We start from the raw sequence: 11820 nt of genomic DNA, 5'->3' as shown, positions 1-11820 counted from the left end.
GCGTTCGTCCTAAAGGAGGTCAGCACGTGTCAACCATTGAACGAAGTAAACACAAGCAGATGGAAAATTCCAAAAAATATCAACTTAGCTGACCCTAATTTCAACATACCAGCAGCAATTGACATCATCATTGGTGGAGAGCTTTTCTTCAAACTAATTTCCATTGGACAAATCGAGATTGGAAAATCCTTACCAGATTTGCAAAATACGGTGTTCGGTTGGGTAGTAACTGGAAAAGTGCTGGGCCTACAACAGCAGGAAGCTTTCGTGGGAATGGTAAATGAAACTCAGCTCGAAAAACAAATTGAAAAATTCTGGCAATTGGAAGAACGCTACAAGGTCAAGAAACCAATGACTGATCGCGAAGTAAATTGTGAGGAATATTTCGACAAAACTACTATGAGAGATAGTGACAATGGAAAATTTATTGTGAATTTGCAATTCATAAAAGAACCATCAATGCTGGGCAACTCGAAAAATATGGCCATAAGGCGATTCCTGTTCTTGGAAAGACGATTCCAAAAGGATCCGGAGCTAAAAGAGGAATACGTTACTTTTCTACGAGAATACGAAAACCTTGGGCACATGGAACGAGTACAGTTGGAAAATATAACTGATGAGAATTATTTCATACCTCATCATGCCGTTAGGAACCCATCCAGCAGCACAACGAAATTTAGAGTAGTTTTCGATGGATCGGCAAAAACTACAACGAATATTTCACTGAATGAAATACTGGCTAATGGTCCAATGCTTCAAGACGACTTATTTTCCATATTAGTTCGTTTCAGAAAACACGCGATAGTGTTTTCAGCGGACATTACAAAAATGTATCGCCAAGTAGAAGTGACTGAAAGTCACCAAAAATGGCAGATGATTATTTGGCGAGAACAACCAGACCAACCATTGGGATTTTATAAACTAAAAACATTGACATATGGGCTAACATGTTCTTCTTATTTGGCAATAAAAGCACTTCAAACATTGGCAGAAGAGCACAAGAACGTCTATCCTGAAGCCGCAAAAATAGCAAAATCAGATTTTAACGTTGACGATGTTATGACTGGAGCCGAAAATGTGGAACAAGCGCTAGTGCTACAAGAGCAATTAATACAGATGTGCAAAAGTGGACATTTTGAACTACATAAATGGTGCTCCAATCATCCAATGTTATTGGAAACAATACCAGCAAAGAAGCGAGAAGTAAGCCTGGAGATCAATGCAGAAAAAACAGAAACGAAGGCATTGGGAGTAAAATGGATTCCCAAAGACGACATTTTTATGCTTTCGTACGTTCCAAAAGAGCATAACAAAGTCACAAAGCGGACAGTCTTATCGGAACTATCACAATTATTTGACCCACTTGGCTTCGTAAATCCGGTAGTCGTGATGGCAAAAATATTCTTGCAAGAGATATGCAAATTAAAATTGCAATGGGATGCAGCAGTACCAATGCATATGAATAGCAAATGGGAGCAGTATCGAAACCAACTAAAAAAGTTAAATAAGGTGAAACTACCCAGGCGCATATTAGTGGATAATCCGTCAGATATACAACTGCATTTATTCTCGGACGCAAGTGAAAAAGCATATGGAAGTGTTGCTTATCTCCGGTCGGTAAATTCAGACGGAGAACGGCTAGTCAGCTTGGTCTGTTCTAAAAGCAGAGTTGCCCCGATAGTGCAAACAACATTGCCAAGGCTGGAATTGTGTGCAGCGCTACTAAACGTGGAATTAGCAAAAAAGGTTGAGCAAACGTTGCAACTGAATATATCTAGCACTACTTACTGGACGGACTCGGAAGTTGTCTTATCATGGGTGTTATCAGATGGAACCTACCGCACATTTGTAGCCAACAGAGTAGCTGAAATAAAAAGGAAAACTCAGCCGGAAAATTGGAGATATATCAATACGAAGTCTAACCCAGCAGATTTAGTGTCACGTGGAATGACACCAGAAAAACTGTTGGAATCCAAGCTATGGTGGGAAGGACCACAATTCTTAAAACAGGAAAAAGAAGATTGGCCAGAAATGAAAGCCTCATTCATCAGAGAAATCACTGAAGAAAAGCAAATTAAAACGGTGCTAACAGCTTCAGTACCAGAAGCCAATTTCATAGACAGGATCAATCATAGAAATTCTATTCGAGTCCTTCAACGAATTGTGGCGTACGCGCTGAGAATGCTGACAAAAAACGAATAGCAAACATGACCGCTTCAACCCATTTGGTACGAAGAGCAATACATCGTATTTGTCCATTGCCAATTGAGGTTAATGACGAGCCAGATACGTTAGCTTCCTCGAGCCAGCACATACAAAATCCAGCTCAACCTAGCGTCATACCATCTATCGAGGAATCTAAGGAAACAACTGAGCAGTCTTCCGAAATAGAAGTTGCTAATGCAGAGACTACTATTGAGGAAGTTTCTGCAATCGCTAAACCACAAGGCAAATTATTGAGAGTGTCAAATGGTCGGGAGCCTCCAGTAATCGTCAAGCAGCCAGAAGAGCCGATTGCGCGAAGAACCAGATCAAAAATCAAAACCACAATATGTTCAGTGGCAACTGTAGCATTCGTCTTTCTCGCTTTCCTTGGCAGAGCAAAGGCTGAACAGTGCCAATACAAATCATTCGATCATAATCCAGGACTGTATTTCGAACCAGTGGGCAGAATGGCTTTAACTCATGATAAATGGAACATCATATGCGTACTCAGTCTAGATCAACTATGGTCACAGGCATCCGAAATAACAACTATGTTGGACCAGTTGGACACCATTTGCAGCAAGATAAAACCCCCGAAGCTTTGCAATATCACACGAAAGCAATTTCGACAGCAAGTGAAAATATTGGAAGAACAAAGTGAGTTGATTAGACAGTTTTCTCATCAGCGCAGGATGAGAAAACGGCGGGCTGGGTCCAATAGTGATATACAATTATCACTATCAGAAAAAGTGAATAAACGAAGCAAACGAGGCTGGGTAAATATTTTCGGAAGTGCTTTGAAACTAACTACTGGAGTTATGGACCATGATGACAGTGAATTGATCCAGAAGCAAGTCGAATATTTGAACGGAACTTATCAAAATGCAATGAAGTTAATTGCTGATCAGACAACAATTCAAGACATAACACAAAATATAATCAAGCGTGATGAAGTGAATGTGTCAAAGCAATACACAATAGTTCACAACGAAGTGTTGGAATTAAGGAACGTTACAATAGAAAATTCGCATTTTGATTCACTATCAATTCAAGCCTTGTCGCTAATTGAAAACCATCGCGAAAGAATTAATGCTATTATTGACGTAATTACTCAAGTTCGTCATGGACATATTTCAACCATACTGATTACCCCACAACAGTTGATGCAACATTTGGAAAAAATGTCAGGCGAAATCAAAAGAAATTTGATGATACCTGGAAATGATGTACAAACTAATTTGGTACATTTGTATGGCATAATGAATGCGGAAGTAAGCATGGGCAAACGAAATCTCATCATAAAATTAACAATTCCATTGATTGAAAGAGAATTTTATGACATGCACCATATAATACCAGTTCCTTTTCGAAATGACAAAAATGCAATGCGCATTATCCACACAACGGCGCAATATATTTGCATTAATAATCGTCAAGACAAATATTATATGATTTCTCATAATGAGAATGCAGCATGCAAGGCGTTTGTTGACAACATTATTATATGCGAGCAAAAACATATGCTGTGTAATATCTACAATGGTTCAGCGGAATGTGAAATGGCTATATTTACCCACACGACAAAGGCTATTTCTCCAAGATGTGTATTAATTCCAGTGCTTGGAGATCAAATATGGTCTAAGCTGCATACGCCAAATACGTTCTTGTTTACAACAAAAACCAGGACAACCTTCAATATCATATGCGGTAATAAAGCGACAACGTGTTACGCGGAAGGAGCGGGCATTGTTCGATTGGATCCTCAATGTGTACTACAAGCAGCGAACTACGAAATTACTTCGGAAAATGATGTTGATTACGGAGAACTTCATATTGTCATCCCTAAGCTAAATATTTCCGATATTCTAATCGAAATAAAACCCAATTCATCAAACGAACCTACACATGAAACAATGCAATTGGACGAACAGATGGCGATATTGGAAAAGGCAATTCACAATCAGAAACAACAAATGCAGACATTCCCTACTATCAGCGTCCATGACATTCACCACTACACAATGGTATATGTTATTGTAATTTTGCTTATTGTTTTCATTAGTCTATTTATTTACGATGCTCAAAGTAAGAAAACAGCAAAGTTTCACAATAGAAACAGTTCCAGTGACTAATATAGAGAAAATTCCAAAAGACGAATCATTAAATGTCACTTTTAGTGCATAGTCATATGTATGTTATGGATAACTGACCTAAATTTTATTTTTTGAATTAACTACTAACTGTGTGCATGTGTGTGCATTTCTTAAGGAAACTTCTGTTGTTTTCATTGCATTGTATACGTATGTATTAATTACTTGAAAGGCAGCTTATGATTTTTCCATTGTGTGTACTTGCCTATTTAAATTTTTCATGCTAAAAAATTGAAAATTTGAGTGGAAATAGAATACGCAACGGTCAGGAGCAAGTTAATTCTTACATATTATTGTAATCCTAGAATAAATCCTAGAACTTATTTGTTGAATTAAATATTCAACGGTCGGGAGTATGTTAATGCTTGCAATGATAATGATATAAAATTATGTAAAATTTATATTCAATTAGATCACATATAATAATTACAATATGCGCGCGCATCTTCATGCTCGCGCATGCGCAATGCATTAACAGTTCAGTCGATAGAATTGTTATACTTGAATCATATACGCGACATTATGAACAATTATATGCGCGAATGTAAACATTGCAATCATTAACGTGTAATATGAGATGCATTAAGCGAAATATGTGGTAAAAAGATGTTAAATGATTTATGGTATTCATTTCTTGGAAATGTTTATAATTAATTGTCTTTTTTGGAAACATTTATTCCGGATAGTTTTCGGTATAAATGTATTAACCAAATTATGGAAAAGGATGAACGTCACATCCGGTGCATTGCTTTATTACTATGTGAATCAAGCGTTAAAATACTTCCCACGATAATTATAAGTGATTGTAATTATAACAATAAATTCTTTGTTTAGAATTAGTATAAATACTGTATCCATTCAATGGATAACGCCAGAGTTTGAGGAGAGTTTGAGAAGTATTCAAACAGGAGAGTTTGAACGGTAGTCAAACAGGAGAGTTCTTGTGAAAGAATCAGTTAATAAAGTAAAGTTTATAATTAAAATAAAACATCTTAGTCTTTTTATTCGATAAAAGGATAACCGTAGGAAAAAGCTCCTACGGGTTAAACAGTAAACAACTGAGTTGAAATACTTATCCAAAAACACTGAAACCCTAATTTGTCCTCCCATCAAGGCTCTTTCATAACATCACCGGAAGGTCTGGCTGTATCCAAAAAGAATGAATATGAGAAAACAATCCCAATCTAATTTGATTTAAAATTTAACTTAAAATATTGTTTGATAACGAGCTAGGCAAAAAGCACCTATCGGTAAGTGGCAGTACACAAATGACGTCACCCTATTTTATTCCATTTTCGACTACCACCTTTTATTGTAAGCACTCTGGCGTGACCGCATTTGTGTAAGACCAACGCACTTCAAGTAAACGCATAGAGGTAGACTCTTCTGTAAACGTGATCGTAGTCGACAAATGACAAATAGTACTGTTTTGCATGAAACTGTTTTTTACAGTTGTTGTGTGACACACTGTCAAGGTTCAGTACCCAATTTAGAGTACAACTGATGCTTCAGTATTTCATTCATCTGTTATCGACAAGAGCGACATAAGTAAGCAATGCACTCTGTCAAAGCACTGCTCGTAGCACGAACACTTATTTTTCCAACGTCATAAAATCACCAAATTGCTTCTTATTCACACCAAGAAATCCTGACTCCTATCCTTACGAAATAAACACAAAACCCTCGACAAAACCTATTTTGATTCGATAAGCCTCCTAATATTTTTTGTATTCATGCTAAGAGAAGAGCTGTGCATTCGATAAATCGTCAGAAAACCGCAATTTTCTCATTAAAGGGACAAAATAATGTAAATCACACCAACGAGGGAAGAAATGTTGGAAATTGAATTTTGGTGGTGTTGCTTTTGTAGACACAAGTCACCGGAAAAATGTAATTTACAACTTTTTCACAACAAAGGTTTCCAAACTTTTAGCGAATGGTAGAAAACGACTATTTTCTTGCCTGCGATGTAAACCAAAATTTCTCAACTCAGTGACGAAATAGGTTGGCTTTTTTTAGGTTGGCTGCGCATTTCGTCAAAGGATAAATTCAGTAAAAAAAACGAACACCTTCATCATTCCGTTGATCAAAGAAACACCGTCCTCATACAACTTGTAAAAGTATGAATTCCGTAGGAACATATCAAACTCCTTCTTTACACAGTTTGTAGAAGGATGAATTCAGTAGGAGCAAGCCAAAAACCTTCTTTAATGGTTTGTAGAAGGTTTAATTTAGTTGTATCAGACTAAACTACTCCCTCACACAATTAAAAGACTGGAGAAATACATTAATAATATTTGGTTTTGAAAGCTACCATTATGTAAGTTTTCTGACAAGATCATCTTCTGGTCATGTATATCATCATCTCTCCATTTATTTCATCATCTCTCCATATACTTTCCGTTTCTGAACGAATACTGTCCTTAAAATAATACTTGGATTCACGTTTTTTACCTTACAGTGTGCGAAAAGCGAACTTTATACTACTTTATTTATCTACCAAGGTAGGTATGAAGGTATTTTTTCGCACTAGATGTCGATTGTCGACCCGAGGCGAAGCCGAGGTCGACAAGACGTCGTGTGCGAAAAAATACCTTCATGCCTACCGTGGTAGATACAACGTTTTTCGCAATTTCGGGCCATAATCACCTTTCCAATGCAACATGTCCTACATTTTGTTCCAAAGTTCTTGTGTATACAGAAATTCATTTGAACGATCAAGAAGGCTGCATTATAATACACATTGCGATGTGATGTAAAGAGACGCGTTGAATGAAATCGAATAGTCAATGCTTAGTATATACGCTTCAACAATACGTTCGGTATAATTGTGTGACTCGAATGGCTATAGTCGCTGCTTTGTGTTCAAAAACCTTTTGGTGTCGGGGGTTCGATTTCTGGCCAATGCAAGATTTTTGTTTACAAAAATTTAGCCTTCGTTGAAGGTAATAGGTTCTTTAGCGTGCGAAAAAAAAGTTTATATCGCACTGCGTCCAGGAATACAGTGAAATAAATACCTTCAAAACGACTTTAAATGGATGCATGGAAAGGTTATGATTATGGACCGGAATTGCGAAAAGCATTATAAAGATACTATTATACTATTCACAATATGCGAATATCATTTTCGTCAAAGAAAACCCACAAATTTTCCACTGTTTTTTATTTAGAAGACAGAGAATCAAATGAATAGGGTACAGTGAACGACATCTCAAATGTCTCACTGTCATTTTTTTCAGAGAATGTCATTGTGAATTTGCAATGACACAATAAAATTCTCAGAAAAATTTGACAGTGAGACATTTGAGATGTCGTTCACTGTATGTAACTTGCAAATAAACTTCGGTTTGACGCTGTCAAAATACCGCCATTTTTCTTTGTTTGTGGAATCATACACTGTTGACTAATTTCTAATTTTACATGTAAAATGCAAAGGCTATGTTGCATTTTTAACACCTTAACAAACGTAGTTTGGTTGCTAGAGAGGATTCCAAGACGAATTTTCACTGGCTGAACGAACATGATTTTATCCACAGGTTGATGATGGTATTGGAATTGGATGCACCTACGTTTACTATGCATACCATAATACTCTGTAACAAGATGCGTATTTAGTCTAATGAATTAACAGATTCTATATCACTTGACTTCAGTGAAAGTTTATACTTTCTCAATTATTTACACTTCACGTTATACAACACAAGACGGTATTAAATATTACGCACCTGTGTCCAAATGTTTATTTTGACGAGTTGGTGATTGTGATCCTAAGCCGAAGGTGCGGATCGTAATCCAACTCGTCAAAATAAACATTTGGACCCAGGTGCATATAATTTTATATGTGTCGATGCAAAGATGAACCCAAACTCCCTCTCCGAGCTGATGAATTGTGTTAGTCTTAACACGCAGAGACATATAACATATTACTACTCAAGTGTTTCTGGTTTCTGCCCATATGTTATTGCTCTTCGAAGTCGATATAACTTACTGGTCATATTGCTATAAATGGTCTCATCAGTAATCTCATTACAAGGCTTTATCCACAGATGAGCCCAAATTTCGTTTAACTACTTTCTAACCTCTACTAAAACCATTCAAGACAACAGGATTAAAAATAAAATTCATTGACGAAACTTCATTTTTACCTGAAGGATTTACTGCGGCATGAGCAATTGATTTATGAAATTTTCAAACAAACAAACTTTGCTGGCAAAATTGCCGAGATCAGGCTTAAAACAAAAAAAGGAAATCGAAAATATTTTTGCAAAAGGATGAGATTTACGATACGTTTATTATTTGGGGGTGCTCTGTTTTACACCTGTTTATTTTCGTTAATCCTGTTAATTTTTCTTTAAAAAAATGTGTGCGTCAGCATGTCATCTCCTTATGTGTAAAGGAAAAAGTGTTGCTGACGAATTCGTTTATTGCACCGTATGTTTTACCGCCTTATAAGTCCTTTATCACATCTTTCACCTCATATTGACCAGTTTCAAAATTTGTATTGGTCGTCTCGCATTTTAACTCTTTACGGACTTCGTTACCATATTTTATCGACGACAGCAACGACGACGAATAAATCAGTTTCCAATGGAGAGAGGAGAGCTCAAATCTATCAAATAGGGTAATTAATTAGACAACTATCTAATAATGTAATATTTGCCGTCTGTACAAGGTTAGTGGACATTCTAGTGATGATCTCTTCTTGATCAACAAATTATCAACAAATTAACCAACTTCTTATGAAGTATAAAAACGTAGCATAGCAGACTATGTTCGGCCATAGAACGGCACCTAGCAGTGCCTCGTATGTTAGGTGTAAAAACGCTTAAAAATTTTAATACCTACATGCGTGTGCACTTGCATGTGTTCTGTCAAGGCACAGCTCTGCTACTAGCATGAACATAAGAAATATTCGGAGACTTTTTGACGTTCCAAAAATGAGTGTTAGTGCTAGAAGCAGTGCTATGGTCAAGGCCTTGGTTGTGTGTTTTAACTCACACCAAGAAAACGTAATTCCGGTTTTAACAAGAGAAATGCAGAGCATGTTTTGATACCATCAGCCTTTCTATGTTAGTGCTCAGGCGGAACACTAACATTCTAGAAACACAATTGACATTCGGCAGGCATAAAAATTGATGCGAAATTACACTGGGTTAAAGCGGGAGCTGAGAAATAGTTATAGAATAAACCGTTGAAAAGTCCATTGGGCTGCGCCTTAGATCAACAAACTCACACGAAAACGCGACCGGATTTTACATGCTTGTGGGTTGAAAATCGTTATTATCATCGAATTTTATAAAGTCTCGACGACGGCCTTAACTGTAAAGTTATTACAAAACTCGGGATAAAAGTGAAAAGTTACATTTTCCTCTGTTTATTGACGTCGGCTTCGCATCGGGTCAAACATGAAAACCGGACTTTTCAACTATTTATCCCTTGTTATGTAATGGTTATTTATGACATCGAGCTGTTAGGGGCTGTTGGGGGACAACATGTAAATGGAATCTGTAGTCTTATTTCCACTTTTTACGTTTTCCAAAATTTTCACTCCGCGGATCTCCGAAACTAAGGTATGAAAATGAAGTTGAAACTTTAGCAAATTGAAAACAGTCTGTGGGTTTTTCACTTTCCCTACCTTTGTGCCTCGATCAACCGGCCAAGATGTATACAACAATTTACATGCAAAGCGACGATATCTCGAGGTATCCAACTTGTAACATACAGGATTTTCGTCATATTTTGAAACGGCAACAAAACGATGATCGTAGGTGTACGTGTTATAACTGATACTAATAATGTGATGGAACCGATGAAACCAAAAGCATTTACATCCAACATACACACCTAATTAGAACGGTAGGCGTTACTAATTTTACAATATTTCGTGCAACAATATTGAAATATTTAATTTAATGTTACTATCTAGATGGGAGTGGACATTTTCATTTACAAAAAGAAGTTATTTGATGTAGGATAGCCACATTTTGCAAGGAAAAGAGTCAAATTTTTTTAGCTCATTCAGGGAAACAGTGCTCAAATATGGGTCACTCACTAATCAAATGTAATTTATTGCAAGATTTTTTATCCAAACATCATTTTGGGTGAAAGCATAGCACTGAAATTCCTCATATAAAAATTAATAAATTAATTGGAACGCAGCAGCATTTTTCAAAAATGAAGGGTGCTTTGTTCAGTGCTATGTTGAAAGATTATGTGTCACAAGTTAATGGACGGTTTACTCGAGTGAAAATGAAGTCCTAAACAGTTCAACATTAGATACCTCCGGTCTCGAAGACCAAAAATACGACCTCCACTTTAACAGACTAATCTGTCACTGACAGTGATTCACTGTATGACATATACTTGGCTTTTTTGTGTTTCTTTACGAACTTTTGAGAATTTCTTTTATCACAAGGACTAGGGTAGAATCATTATGGTGATTCACGGACCGACTCATTATTTACATGGACTCTATTGATGGCTCTTTAAAAGTTTTCTGCGTGAGATTTGTCTTAGCAAATGGATTAAAGTGAGTGTTTACCTGTCACTTGCGGCTATACATCTGTTATCGATAACGACCAAAGACATATTAGTGGGATAGACAGGAATTACGTAGACGAAATCGTGAAGCAAAAGCAAACTGAGTATACTATACATTTTTTACTCACACACTCAAAAATTTCAATTTCGTTTGACAGGTTCTTAAACTGTTGTTGACTTGTACGAAATTATTGTTTTCGTTGCTTTACTTAAGTCTTTCTTAAGGTATTCATAATTATATCCATTCAAAATCAAATATAATAAAAAATGCGGCATTGTATCGTTCATGGTTGCAACTCCAAGTTGAACCTTCATGAGGAAACTGAGAAAATTTCACTTTTTAAGTAAAACAACATTCATAACCTCAATTTATAGATTCGTCAAATTTACGATTTGTTTGTAAAGGTTTCCCGTAAATCAAAATGCGAGAGAAGCTTGGATTAATGCGTTGCAGCATTCAAATAATCAATCGTTGGCTAGCGAATTGAATGACAATTGCCGGATCTGCGAAAAACATTTTAAGCCGGAAGACATTAATCAAAACAAATGCCGATCATCTTTGTCGAAAATGGCTGTACCAACAATATTTCCGAATTCAGATGGCATAGATACTGAATATTTATTGTTGGAAGAGTCGGAAAATGCTAATGTCTTGAATGTCTTGCAATTAAAGCAAAAAGAAAATCTGGAGCCGTAAGTTTTTCATTTGTATGAATGTTGTTCTATGTATGACTGTTCTGAATGCGTAGATCAAAATCACTGAATGATGAGCAAGATAGAATCGCTGGTGACGAAGTTGCTGGAAATTTCTTTTTCTGCGAGAATTGTGGACACGCTAATTCGATAAAAAAAGAAGCTCGGTCTGATGTAGATATGTTTACTGCAGTTAATCGTCAAGAAAATGGAAGAAAAAGAAGAATGAATG

Source organism: Bradysia coprophila, unplaced genomic scaffold, assembly GCF_014529535.1.
Source record: "Bradysia coprophila strain Holo2 unplaced genomic scaffold, BU_Bcop_v1 contig_297, whole genome shotgun sequence".
NCBI classification, from domain to species: domain Eukaryota; kingdom Metazoa; phylum Arthropoda; class Insecta; order Diptera; family Sciaridae; genus Bradysia; species Bradysia coprophila.
The sequence above is the reverse complement of the archived record's forward strand: the minus strand, read 5'-3'. Positions refer to the sequence as shown.